We start from the raw sequence: 14,812 nt of genomic DNA on the forward strand, positions 1-14,812 counted from the left end.
TGGCCTTTGCAAGACCTGGCTGAATAGCACAAGAAGGTGTTAACATCGATCCCGGAAGCCTCACTTCCCAGCCGCTTGGATTAGCACTGATGATTGTCCAGCCTGTGACAACAGTGGTGGCTGGGAGGCAGCCCGGCTCACTTGGCTGACCGTGCCTTCCTCACCTTTGCGTGACACCCCCTTGGGAAAAACAGCCAGAGCAGAGGAGAGATGCGTGGGCTTCCAGCTCGCCAGACTCAGGTCTGGGAGGAGACCAGGGAGTGGGATGGGGGACAGAGACCATCCCACATCTGTGTCTTGTCCTTTCCTCTTGCTGCCAGGACTCTCCTTTTGGGCAATGCCAGAGATAGACTTATAGCACCATTTGGGGCAGTAACACAACAAGATGGGAATTGTCCCTTTTCTTTGGCTCACTGGGGACCCCACGGGGTCTCCCACAGATTCTAACTGCAGGAAGTCCTGGCACCGTGCAAAGTTCTGTACCCCTTCCCTAACCTCCTCTCCAAGGTCCTAGCTTCATGCTCAGGAGCCTCTGAGCATCCCAGACCAGTGGACTCCAGAAGGTCAGACCGGGGGTCCCACCCCCAAGGAGACCTCACAATCTCTTGGAGGAGAGAAAGGGGAGTCGAGGTCCCCCCAGGGGTGTGTCCCCAAGAATCATAAATTAGAGCCTCAAGGTGTCAACCACCACCCAAAACTCTGTGAAGCACATCTTGTTATCCCATTTCACAAAGGATGAAAGACTGAGCCTGGGTTAAGCAGCTTGCCCGCTGTTGCCAGTGGGAAAGGAGCACCACAGATGGGAACCCACAGGGAGTGAATCAAAACCAGTGCCAAGCCACGTGCTGGACAGGTCACGAATCTCCAGGGGTCCCATTGTCCCTGATCCATGTTTTGGGACTTCTCATTGACTTGAATTCTCATTTGGGAGCTCCCATATCTCCATTTCTGGTTGATCTTCAATATATTTTCTCTATTCCAAAGTAGTTAATGGTCTGTAAACACTCTCTTAAATGCACCTGGGAGCTATTTTGTCAGCACAATCTTTTTTACTGTCTTAATACAGTGGTTCCCAAAATGTAGTTTACAAACCAGTAGTAATAGTATCACCTGGAGCTTCTTAGAAGTGCAAGTTCTCGGGCCCTGTCCCTGTCCCAAACAGATTGAAGCAGACATTCTGGGAGTAGAGCGCAGCCAGGACTGGCTACATAATTTGTGGGGCTCAGTGCAAAATGAAAATGCCACATCTCTTCTTCAAAATTTCTTTAGAATTTCAGGTCAGTGACAATGACTCATTAAACCAAGCATGGGGCCCTTCTGAACATGGGGCCCAGTGCCATTGCCCAGGTCACACGCCCAGGAAGCTGGTCTTTGGCACATCGACTCTGTTTCCCCAAATACTTCAACTGATTCTGATGCCTGCTCACATGTGAGAACCACTGCTGTAACGTGTTTTCATTTTAAAAGTAGTACCTATTAAGGGGTGCCTGAATGGTTCAGTTGGTTTAAGCATCTGACTCTTGATTTTGGCTCGGGTCATGATCTCATAGTTGTGAGATTGAGCCCTGCATCACTCAGCACTGGGCATGGAGCCTGCCTGGGATTCTCTCTCTCCCTCTGCCCCTTCCCCACTCACACTATCTCTGTCTCAAAATAAATAAATAAACATTTTTTAAAAAGTAATACCTATCGGGGCTCCTGGGTGGCTCAGTCAGTTAAGCATCTGCCTTTGGCTCAGGTCATGATCTCACAGTTTGTGGGTTGGAGCCCCACATCGGACTCTCCACTGTCCATACAGAGCCCACTTGAGATCATCTGTCACCCTGTCTCTCTGCCCCTCCCCTGCTTGCACTCTCTCTCTCTCCATTTCTCCCTCTCTCAAAAATAAATAAATAAATAAATAAATAAATAAATAAATAAAACTTAATAAAAATAAAATAAAAAGTAATACCTATTAGTTAAAGAAAATGTAGGAAATACAGAAAGATGCAAAGAAGAAAATTAAAAAGAAAGAACCACAAATGATCTCACCACCCAGAGACAATCAACGGTTAACTTTTGTCATATTTCTTCCTGCCTTTTTTCTAAGCACAAGTTCTGGATTTTTATATACACGGGATCCCACTTTAACATGCTATCATAAGCATTGTCCATGTAATCACACCTTTGTTTAAAATATCACCTGTAGTGGCTACCCACCTGTGTCACCTGGCCTATAGCTTCAGACCCCCATGTCCCAGCTTTTTGCTCTATGAAGGGGGCAGGTCTACTTTTTGCCCAGAGCTATCTTACCCAAGTGGTCTGCTTAACCATTCTTGGCACATGTGCAAATCTGGACACTGAACTCAACACTCACTGGGGCATCCTTTGACGAACAGATAAATATTGTTCTCTTCTACGTCTTGGGCAGACAATTCGAAGTACACTCTTTTGGGTCTTCAGAATGTTCTCTGTGGGTCTGACCACAGCAGTGACCAACTCAAAACATATCTGGTTCATTCTTTCCAGCCCCTCCCTCCTATTCCCTGGAACCACTTCACAGAAGAAACATGTCAGACCCTCCTTTTGGGGTGAACACAAGCTGAGATGATACTCTTCCAGTCAAATGGACGGAGCATTGTTGTCTTAACTACTTGCACTTGTGGGCACTTCATTGACTCCTGGGTTTTCTCCATTTTACGCTGAGGCAGGTCTCTCTGGGTTTGAAACTTTTCTGCACACAGGTGAATTTCCAAGAACAGAATCCCGGAGATAGAATTCATGAGTCAAAATGTTGAGCCTTTTTTTTTTGTTTGTTTAGAGAGAAAGTGAACATGGGAGAGGGGGGGACAGACAGAGGAAGAGAAAGAGAGAGAGAGCAAATTTTAAGCAGTCTCAACACTCAGCACAGAGTCTGATGCAGGGCTTGATCCCACGACCCTAAGATCATGACCTGAGCCAAAATCAAATAGGATGCTCAACCAACTGAGCCACCCAGGAGCTTGAAAATGAGCATTTTTAAGGCTCTTAATCCTGCTCTGTCTAAAGGGTAACATGTCAGCTCTGGCTGGTCAGGCCAGCTGCACTTGACCGACCGATGGAAAGTCTCTCTGGTTTAAAGGCGTAGGAAGCATGGCCTGGACACAGTTCTCACACCGCCCACCAAGAGTAAGTGGCAGGGCCAAGTCAGAGGTGGGGAATGGGAACATGGATGCACTAGTTTCCTGTGGCCACCATAAGAAAGTACCACATACCGAGAGGCTCACACAACAGAAATATACTGTCTCACAGTCTGAGGTGAAGATGTTGGCTGGGTTGGTTCCTTCTGAGGGCTATAAGGGAGAACCTGTTCCCTGCCTTTCTCCTAGCTTTTTGTGATTTGCTGGCAATCTTTGGTGCTCCTTGGCTCATAGAAGCATCACCCTGATCTCTGCCTTCATGTCCACATGGCATCTCCTATATGTGTGTCTGTCTCCAAATTTCTCCTTTATATAAGAACACCAGTCACATTGGATTATGGACACACCCTACTCCAGTATGACCTTCTATTAACTAATTACATCTTATTAGTGACATCAATGACATGATTTCTAAATAAAGTCACATTCTGAGGAACTGGTGCTTAGGACCTTGACGTGTATATTTGAAGGAGACAAAATTCAGTCCCCAACAATGGGGTCATAGCTCACATGGGAGGACCTATCTGAGGCTCTGTGCCTCCATGTAATCAAAAGGAACAAGGCAAGGGCCCTCCTTCAAACCACAGCCTCAGAAGCACTTGGGAAATTATAGATAGAAAGAGCAATGGTTCCTATCTGTAAATGGATATGGACTGGAGCTTGTCCCAAACCACAGTGCCTAAGCCAGGGTTTTTAGTCCACCAGGCCAGCACAGGTCCTGTCCAATGCACAACCCCCAGTAAGACCAGAGGACCACAGATTTGAGCCCAGATAGCTTAGCCTCTTCTTTTTCAGAGAGGAAGATGAGGCCCAACGAGGGCAAAGGGCTTGCCTGAAGTCACAGAACCAGGAAATGGCAGTCAGGCCTGGGACTATGTACTCTGGACCCTCATGGCTGCTCCATGGCCAAATGTCTCCTTCCTTCACCTCTTTAGTAGAGACTCTCAGAGCCATGAGGTCCAAGAGAGGCCTAGGCTGGTGGGGACTCACTCAAGTGCACCCAGCAAGCCAGTGATGAGGCCAGGACCAGACTTGAAGTCTCTTGACTCCTAGCCCAGTGCTCCTTCCAACACCCTTGCAGGTGGTGTCTACCCCTGTCTCCTATGGCACATTGCATGGACCCTTTGTTAATAAGGGTGTCACACCAAAATGTCTTAACTCAAATATGTTTGAGAAATATTACATTCTTCAAAGTTAAACCACAGGATTTGTCAAGGCCTTTTCTGTGTTATGTGCATTACGGTCCTCCAACATGGGGATAGAATGTGCAGAGTTTTACAACTGCTTAGACCTCAGAACTCTTTTATCTGTGAATCTCTATTGACTTTTCTTTAGCCCCTTGGGATGGGCCCCTGAAGTCTGTGGGAGCCTTGATGTCTCTCTGCAGGGCAGCAGGCAAAACAGTGTGGCTCTTGGGAGGATCCTGCTGTAGGGACATATGGGAAGACCGGGGGGGGGGGGGCCGCCCCCGGAGGGGCCGGGAGCAGAGGTCTTCAGGCCCACACCTGCCTTCTGTGCACTCAGGAACTGGAACCATCTCTGGCCTCCATAAGAATTAATTATTCAAATCTCCTCTTGACAGCGCCCCTTAATAAACCTCTAATTTATTCTGTGCTGAGGTTTCATAGACATATTTACCTGTATACAGAAACATCCAGTCTTCTTTTCTGTTCTCATCCATACCTGCCATAGCACTTAACAGCACCTTGTACCATTCAGCTTGTAGCCAGGAAAAATGTAGCCTACTTCTCGTACCAATTTCCATCCTCATGACGGAGCTCAGTGTTTCTGGAGGAAGCTTGAGACTTTCAACCCACAAAGGAAGGGAATATGGATAGAAGTGGCCTGACCCATGGGAGGGCCGTGGTGGCTTCCACGTCAGCTCCTTAGGGAGGAGCCAGGTCTTGCCTCCATACCAGCAGTGTGTTCCACGTGACCAAGGCTGGAATGGGGGTTGGATGGCCAATCTTTGGTGCTGGAACCTTTGCAAAGAGGGCTTGATTGTTGGGAAAGGGAAAGGGCCTCCCTCAAAATTCATGAGGTCCAACTTTGAGGATTCCAGGGTCAACAAGGCAAGTACATGGAGATGAAATGTCCTTTCTGACAGAATTTGTTTCCCAAGCTGAGAGAAAATGTGTTTGGCTAAGGACTTTTGCTGGAGCCCAAACTTGGCAAGCCCAGATGGATGTGGGTAATGGCACCTAACCTCCCAAGGCAGAAAAGCACAAGGTAGGAATCCCAATGAGGGGAAACCTTTGCAGACAAGAAATCTCACGTCTCAGCTCTGGGTTTATAGTAGATCGAACTAAGTGCTATGAAGCATTGATATTTAGAGCCAACAGACAAGGATCAGGGTCCATGTGCCCAATCCATTTCACTGTTGTTGTACAGGAGCCTGTGAGGTAGATGCTTCTTCCCTTTCACAGAATGCAGGTGGAGGCAAGAGAGGTGAAGGATTTTGTTTAAAGTCACCCTCATGGCAGAGCCACCCCAGGCTGTCAGAAACATGGAGTGTGAGAAGGAAGAGGAGCCCCCGATTTGGCACCCTTGGCCACAGGAGAAGGCAAAGGAGCCAGCAGGGGCTGTGGGCACCACCCCACAGCCCTGGCTCCGCTCTGCACTCAGTGCCCAAGGAGAAGCCTGGAAGCGAAGCAGGCAGGAAGCCCCTGTTATCAGCATCCAGGTCGCCTGTCATCGAAGGAAGTGTGTTCTCTGCCCTTGCTTCAGGGGAATTTAGGAGCCATGAAGCAAGGCGGGTAGTGCAGGGACTTCCTGCTGATTCGGGAGGTCGGGAGAGGATGGGCAATCCACCTGACCTCCCAATGCATGATAAAAGGTGTGTTCTGAATTTGGCAGAATATCCTGTTTTATTCATGAAGCACCGACCCGAAATAGAGTGAGAGCTCTTGCATGTGGACGTCCTGGCAAGCTTGGAAAGTAAGAAACAAAAATACCTCAGCCACAACATTTTCTATCTCAACTTCAGGCAGGCGTGTTATGTAATTGTCACTTAGTCATACTATTAAGTATACAAATTGCCAGGTTGATAACAGGGTGGAGGAGGATGGGGGAGGATTTGCTGGGGGGAAAGCCCCACCTCCCAGCTCCTCAGGAACTGGGCAACTGGCAGCGCTGCGGCTGCTCCAGGGCTCAGGAGCCAGGAATGGAAGACAGAGGAGGCAGCTCCCCGTCTCATCCAGCCTCCAGGGCCCCTGACAATGGCTGGAAACAGGAAACCCTGCCTAGATCCCCAAGATGACCACTTCAGTTGCAAGTTTGGGAAGATTGATAGCCAGGGAAGCCGGTTCCCTGAAGCCCATTGGAGGAGGAAGGGGCTGGGCTTCAGGCTTGGGAAGCCCCCAAGGCTCCCAAGGGATTACTTAGGAGCAAAGCCTTTGAAAGGCCCTGGTTGCCCCAGAGGCTGGAGGGAGGCTGGGGTCAGGGACGCCCCCTCCTAGGGGCCTCACCCATGTCACCACCACTGACAGCCTCAACCTGGCTTTAGGGCCAGAATTCTGCTTGCCGAGAAGGATTTGTCAGGGGTGACAACACTTGAAATCTTGGCGCCTGAAGAAAAATGGCGTTCATTAGCTGTAAGGCCCGAACCTGATTTAGTTGTTGATCTAAAAACTGAGAGAGACAGAGAGAGGAAGACAGAGAAAGAGAGTGAGCCAGAGCCAGAGCCAGAGAGAGACAGAAAGAGAGAATCACAGACAGACACACGTGAACTGAGAGAAGGGGACGGAGAGATTTGAGAAAGAGCGTGCCTGTGTCAGAGGTGTGTGAGCTGGGAAGAGCAGGCCCGAGTGTGGGAAAGAATGTGGTGGGAAGGGAGGAGAGAAAATGTGTGTTTGGTTGTGATGGGGCGGGGGGAGCAGATGGGAAGAACAATCGAGTTGTTTTTCATCTTCCCCCAGAGGGAAGCTACACGCTCAGGAGAAGAGGAAGGAAGGAAGAAGGAAATGCAGGAGGATAGGGAGGGACCCGGCACAGCCTGGGACTAAGCCTCCGCGTTTCCTTTGGGAAAGAAGGCCAGGTTAGGTGAGCATCGAGCTCGGCCCAAGCAGCAGGCACCCATACTTACAGAAGCCCTGCAGCTTCTCAGCCTACAAGGCAAATACACCATTTGCTTTTCACCCTGGGGGCCTGCCAAGTACAGAAGGCCCGTTTGGGCACCCTTTCAGGTTACTCACCTATGTCCTTCATAAGCGCTACAGGCTGGTCACACTGGGCGACTCCATCCTTGTTGATGTGCCCTCTACTTTCTCATCTTTCTGATTTTCCTCATACTATTTCTCCAACTTGGAATGTCTTCCCCCTTCCTCTCCACCCCATGCATCCTTTCGGAGGGCAAATCAAATGCCATCTTTTTCGCGAAGCCCTCTTAAATTCTCCCAAGGATAATGAATCATTCTCCTTTCTATTCTCCAGAAGTAATGTGCTTTTATCGAATTAACTCTTTGTCATTCTGCCGTATGCTTTCTCTTTTTCTAATTAGTCAAGCATGCTTACAGAGATAATTCAAGCAAAAATTGAAAAGCATCAGGGAACATGGGTGGTTCAGTCGGTTGAGTGTCTGACTTTGGCTCAGGTCATGATCTCACAGTTTGTGGGTTCGAGCCCCCACATCAGGCTCCCATGCTGACAGCTCAGAGTCCGGAGCCTGTTTCCGATTCTGTGTCTCCCTCTCTCTCTGCTCCTCCCCCGCTCATGTTCTGTCTCTCTCTCTCTTTCAAAAATCATAAATAAAAACATTTTTTAAAAAAGTAGAAAAGCATCAAGAAAAAAAAGCCAAAGGGGGAAACCCACCCAAAACTCCCTCTCCCAGAAACAACTGCTGTTAAGATTTTGACATATTTCTTTCTAGTCATATTTCCATACGAAGTTTCCTTGCTGTATATAGACATTAGTATCCTGCTTGTTTCATTTTCCATTTGTTTGGGAACCCTAAAGCAGAGCCCACCTCATACTATAACTTTTGCTGCAACAATCAGCATAACTCAGAAAACTCAAGAGGATGGAAGATGTCTGTATTTGCCCATAGTTTTACTCTTTCTGTTGTCCTTCTTTCCTTCTTTCCTAAAGTTCCAAGACTTTTTTTTTTTTTAATCATTTATTCCCTACTTAGAGACCTTCCTTCAGCCATTCTTTGGGAGGAGGTCTGTTGGGGACAAATTCTCCTGGTTTTCCCTCAGAATGAAATGTATTCTGAATTTGGATATCTGGATTGACAGTTCTTGAGAAATGCTGTGTCACTTCCTTCTTCTGCTCTGTGGTTTCTGAGGAGTAATCTTCCCATCATTCAAAATTTTCCCCTATAAGTAAGGTATCATTCTCCTCCACTTCAATCAAGATTTTTCCTTTGTATTTTTGTTTTTAGGACTGTGATGTGTCTTGGCATATATTTCTTTGAATTTATTCCTTTTGGGTTTCATTCAGCTTCTTGAGTCTGTAGGTTTGTGTCTTTTGACAAATTTGGGACATTTTCAGGTGTTATTTCTTTGAATACTTTTTCAGATGCACATACTTTTTCCTTTACTCCTGGGACTTTAATGACATGAATCTTTTTTTTTTTAATTTTTTAACGTTTATTCATTTTTGAGAGGCAGAGAGAGACAGAATGTGAGCGGGGAAGGAATAGAGAGAGAGGGAGACACAGAATCGGAAGCAGGCTCCAGGCTCTGAGCTGTCAGCACAGAGCCCGACACAGGGCTTGGACCCATGAACAGTGAGATCCTGACCTAAGCTGAAGCTGGACACTTAACCGACTAAGCCACCCAGGCGCCCCAATGACATGAATCTTTAATGATCTTTCAATATAATGATCTTTCATCATAGACCCACAGGTCCCTGAGGCTCTGCTCATTTTTTTCCAGTCAATTTCTCTGTTGTTCAGACTGAGTTCTATCTTCCAATTCACTGGTAATCCTCTGTCATCTCCAATCTACTACTTAGTCCATCCAGAGATATGTTCACTTCAGTTACCACATTTTTCAGATCTCAAATTTCATTTAGTTATTTTTTATATCTTCAATTTCTTTGCTAAGATTTTTATATTTTTATTTGTTTCAGGCATGTTTGCCTTTGAGTGCTGAAGCATTTTTATGGCAGCTGCTTCAAAATTCTTGTCAGATCATTCCAACATCTGATTTGTTTCATTGTTGGTATCTGCTGATTATCTTTTGTCATTCAAGTTGTGATTTTCCTAGTTCTTGGTATAACAACTGATCTTGATTATATCCTGGGCATTTGAGGTATTATGTTGTGATGCTCTGGGTTTGACTGAGATCTGTTACAGTAGGGCTTGTTTGACACTGTTCAGGGCTACCTTGTGAGTGCCAGGTGGTGTTGGAAGTCCATGTTCTATGCTCAATCTCCTTTGACACCCTGGGGGCAGGGGGTGAGGAAGGGACAACTTGTTACTGCTGAGTGGGAGTAGGAATTCACATGCTCCATTGGGCCTCCAATGCTACCTCCTGTCTGAAAGAGAGAAGAATAGCTTCTTACTGCTCCCTGTGTGGCCTCCATGGCATGAAGGGTGGAGGTCTCCTTAGTGCTGGAAGTAATGAAGATCTCAGCTCCCTACTTGGCCTTCTCCAATACTCTTCTCAAGTGGGGGAAGTTGTGATGCCTTGTTATAGCCTGGTCAGGGTGGAAGTACGGGCTTCACACTCAGCCTTTGCTGATTGGGAAGGGGTGAGGGTCATAGTTTCTCTCTGATGTTTGGTTGTAGTAGAGAAGCTATCTCCCAAAACATTTCTATCTTTTTATGCTTTTCCTTTCCTAGTCCTTTGGCTAGCAAGACGAGGCTTTTGTTAGGGCCTTTTTTCATGTGCTCCCATGGATGTTTCTGGGTTGCTGGCTTCTTCAACTCCAAGTCTGGGATATATGAGGCAAAAAGAAACCCCAGGTACCTCCTTACTATGTCATTCCCTGAGTCCCCTGGTCCCTGGCTGGTCTGCTTCTTCTACCTTTCAGAGTCTCCTTATATTTGTTTCATATGTGATGCTCAGGAGCTTTGCCATATTTCATGAGAGGAATAAGGACAAGTGTGTCTACGCCATCATGTTCCAGCTGCAATTTCACTCTCTTCATCCTCATAACAACTTTGTGAGGCAGGTACTAATTCATTTCCATTTTACAAATGAGACAAATGAGTCCCAAGGAGATCACACAGATACCAAGTACTAAAGCCAGGGCTATTGACTCCTGGTGTAGAGTTAATTCCATGACACAAGACGTGATGGTTTCTGGTGCCAATCTGGAGGAGGCAATGGCTCTACTTTCCCATGCCTTCTTGGGGTAGGGAATGGGAATCTCTCTCATGCCCACCTTTGTGGGCAGTGTGGCTTTTATTTAGATATCTCAGCAGAAAGTCCTGGTTCACAAGCCAGAAGGACAGAGATGAACAGGCCATGAGAACATCTGGTTGAAAGCCAAGGCAAAGCCGTATAGAGATTTCTAATGAACAAGGCAACATTCTTGGACCCTTCGCTTGTTCCTTGGGCATGGTGAACATGGTGGGCAATGGGCTTACTATAATACTCGCTCCCTGTTTGTGCTCTTGGAAGCACTTGTCCATGTCTTATCTTGCTAGAAACCAAACCTTTGTTACTTGTATTAGCCCCCATTTACAGGTGAGGACACTGAGGCCCAGAGAGGTGAAGTGACTTGCTAAAAGTTCTATAGCTTCTAAATGCTTGTGCATCTGGCTCCCTTATGATTGAGAAGCCCCTCAAGTGGGGGTACTGTATCTGATTCACATGAGTCACCAGCATCTAGTTTAGTGCCTGGCACAGAGGTGACTTAGAATTTTCTTTGATTTTCTCCTACCCTGGCTCAGTTGTGGATGGGGTCCAGGGGTGACTGGCACCCACTTGGAGTCCCAACTCTCAGTCATGTGCAGAAAGCCAGGCTTGGGGCGTGGGGAGAAGGTAAAACTAAGGGGGTAGCCCATTGTAACCGGCCCATCTGGCCTGCGTTCCATTCCAGAGGACCTAGGGATGGACAGCCCAAGGCTTAGTATTAGCCAAAAGGAGAATGGCTGGCATAGCATTGGGGTCCATGGGCAATGTGGGAGGGCTCTTTGGATGCCTTCTTTACAGTGTTTAGGAAACATTTTCTGTGGATGGGCCCTTAGCAATCCCCCCTTCACACCCCACTCTATGCCCTTTGAGTGGGACCAAGCTGGTGACTTCATGCTAATTATAAGGTTTCAGTTATAAGGCTCCAGACAGTGGCTGAGCAGACATATCTCATGTTACATCTTTCTGAACCAAGCTAAGCTTATATATGTGCTGCTAAGTAGAAATATTGCTATCGGATAAGATTCATAATAAACTGCTGCTTAGACTGAGCAGGAAGCTACTTAGGAGAATGGGGGAGAAGATTCATCTGGCTTCTCTACAATGAGGTTCTTGGTAGCATGTCATAACCGCAGCAGTTTGCTGTGCATGCCCCCCCCCCCCCACACACACACACCAGCCCTCTGATGGAGTTTTCTCTGTGATCAGGCAGGAGGGGAGCCATTTTGCTGCTGTATGGCAATGGGGCTCGTGGCAGCTTGGTTTAGTGAGTGCTGCCACACAGAGGGAAGGGGACATCCTCATTGAGTGGCCACTGGGGCTTGTCTTAGCTTCCCCTTGACGAAAGCCTGAGCTCCAGCTACCAGGGTCAGGGGTCCAGAAACAGAGCCTGGGGAACACTGTGCTCTGGGAGCTAGCCAGGCTGGCAAGGCCACATGGGAGACTGAGACTGTCCTCACAACCTACTCACCCTGAGACTCTGGGCTTGCCACCTGGCAGGTTGGGATAAAGCAGCCAGGCCTACAGGCTTGTGGGTTCAGGGAGCCTTTTGCTTTGGGAGCTTGTATGGTGGGAAGCCTATGATGGGGCTGGCTCTGTGATGACAGCAGTACCCTAGTGACCCAGATCTGCATCACCTCTTGTCCACTATCTTTCCAATGCTGTCTTACTATGTTCTGGGAAGAGCCTCCCAAAGACATCATATGTGACCCAAATCCAGAACACTTACTTTCTCAACCCTGAAACATTTTTAGGCTTGGTGGCATAGGTGTACTTAAAAGACAGCCTTCTGGGGCGCCTGGGTGGCTCAGTCGGTTGAGTGTCTGACTTCAGCTCAGGTCACGATCTCACGGTTCGTGAGTTCGAGCCCCGCGTCAGGCTCTGGGCTGGTGGCTCAGAGCCTGGAGCCTGCTTCCGATTCTGTGTCTCCCTCTCTCTCTGACCCTCCCCCATTCATGCTCTGTCTCTCTCTGTCTCAAAAATGAATAAACGTTAAAAAAAAAAAAGACAGCCTTCTACTTATGAATCAAATCAACTATGTTTCTTAATTCTCCTCAGAGAACAATGAGGATTTCCATGTAACCAGGCCTGTGGAGGCCGGAGAGTTTACAATTCTCAACTGGACTTTTAATGCATAACCCCTTGGCCTGGCATGTTCTGTTAATGCTCAGTGAAGTGACCATTCACTGAGCAAATACCACATGCCAGAGCTTACACATAAATACAGGCTCTTCTTCAACCTTTACAACCAACCTGTCACAGTGTATTAGTTTTCTGTAACAAATGACCACAAACTTGGTGGCTTGAGACAATAGAAATTTCTTCTCTCACAGTCTGGAGGCCAAACTTCCAAGGTCATTATTACTGGGGCTAAATCAAGGTATCAAAAGGGGCACAGTCCCTCCAAATTCTGGTGGAGAAATCTGTTCCTTGCCACTTCCAGCATCTGATGGCTCCAGGCTCTCCCTGGCTTGTGGCCACATCACTCCCATATCTGCCTGCATGGACACGTCACCTTGTCTTTTGTGTATGTCAAGTCTCCCTCTTATAAAGACACCTGTGATTACATTTATGGTGCATCCGGGTAATCCAGAATCATTTCCCCCATCTCAAGATCCTTCTTCTTCTTCTTCTTTTTCTTCTTCTTCTTCTTCTTCTTCTTCTTCTTCTTTGGCCATTATAAAGGAACATTCACAGGTTTTGTGGATTGAGGTCTGATATTTTTGGGCCACATTTTCACCCTCCAGTTCTCTGGGGGCAAGGGTGGAGTAGGGAGAATGCTTATAGGCAAAGGCAGAATAGAGCTGTGACCACTTGGGGAGGGGCCAGGTCAGGGCAGAATTTGCAGGGATAGAGTGTCCTGCTCTGGAATGAGGATGCATGTCAGATTCCTCTCGGTGCTTTCCACCAAAGAGCCAAGCCCAGAGTCTTATCCAGAACCAGTGTTCAGACAGGTTTGGAGGGAGGCTTGGAATGGAGGATAGATGGAAAGATGGATGATAAATGGATAAATGGAAGGCCAATAGGACTCATCAATGTGCCCTGAACCCCCTCATCCTATCTGTCTACATTTCCCCATAATCAGGACAGCTGCATTTCTCCTGCACTGTTTTCTTTCCCAGCCAAGGTCAGTCTTCCCTCCATCCAATGTTTCTCATTTGCTCTGCTTGTTGATTCTGATTCAGAGCCGAAATGCCTTTGGAAGTACAATCAACAGTCTCTTCAGCTCCGCTCACCGGCCTGGCAAGGATGGAGATCAGATGCCAGCTGGGCAACTGCCCTCGTCTCTCCACACGGCCCCAGGCCCAGCTTCATGGGCTCACCTCTCCCCCACGCTGGCCAGGCCTCTGTGCTTCTTCCTGCAGTCCTGGTGGGGAGGCCTCTCTTGAATTTCCCTCCAGCATGGCTGCTGTCCTGGCTGGAGCTGAATTCAGGCTTTTCTTCCCCTGAAGAGTATGTCCCGGTCTCCATGGAGCCCTCACCACCTCTATTGAAATTCAAGCTCAATGACAACACTGTCATTGGAAGAAAGTCTCTCTCTCTCTTCCTCAGATGCTCCATTCTATTTAGACTCCTCCCCAACTTGGTCAAACGAGCAGTGGTAATTTGTCACTCCAGCTGGCAGAATCCACATCTGAAGTGATTTCTGTGTTTCAAGAGCCTCAAACTCCCAACGGCCACATCCTTCAGCTGCACATAGGTAACTAACCACTGCTGATCAGTTACACACCTTGTCAAGCCCGAGCCCCCATGTGACTTTGAAGGCAGAGATTATTTCTGGAGCAGGCCCTCTACAAGTCTGCCTTTTTAAGCTGCATTTAGAGAACAGCAATCTTGGGTGCTGGGTGTGGTAGAAAGGTGGTTGGCTTTCAGCTACCTCTGTACTAGTTGTGTGACTTTAAGCAAGCCACATAACCTCTGAGCTTTCATATTCCTCATCTGAAAATGTGGGTGGAATGGCCTCTACCTTACAGAAGTATTGTGACAACCACATGAGTTAATGGGTATCAGGGAATGTAGGGCCCTCTTATCCTCCTCTGTGGGAAGTGATATGGGTGTGGCTAGAACTTGAACTCTAACTCTTTGAAATGAGCCAGGAGGGTGAGCTCCTCAGGCCTTGGGCCCACCAGGGAGAACTTTGTAGCTGGAAGTGGAGGACAATTCCCAACATAGGTGTGAGGCTGCATTGGGGAGAGAGTTTTGGAGGGAAGGACAGATGTATTCACAAGGTGGGCCAACTCAGGGAGCTGATGGGCTCCTTACAGTGTTGAGTGGAGAAGGGTGCCGAAGACACCTCCTCTCCCTACAGGGTGGGCTGTAGAGGTTGTGTCCAGGATCCACTCACTCCCC

Source organism: Herpailurus yagouaroundi, unplaced genomic scaffold, assembly GCF_014898765.1.
Source record: "Herpailurus yagouaroundi ecotype Mexico unplaced genomic scaffold, PumYag 67440, whole genome shotgun sequence".
In the NCBI taxonomy this organism is placed as follows: Eukaryota; Metazoa; Chordata; class Mammalia; order Carnivora; family Felidae; genus Herpailurus; species Herpailurus yagouaroundi.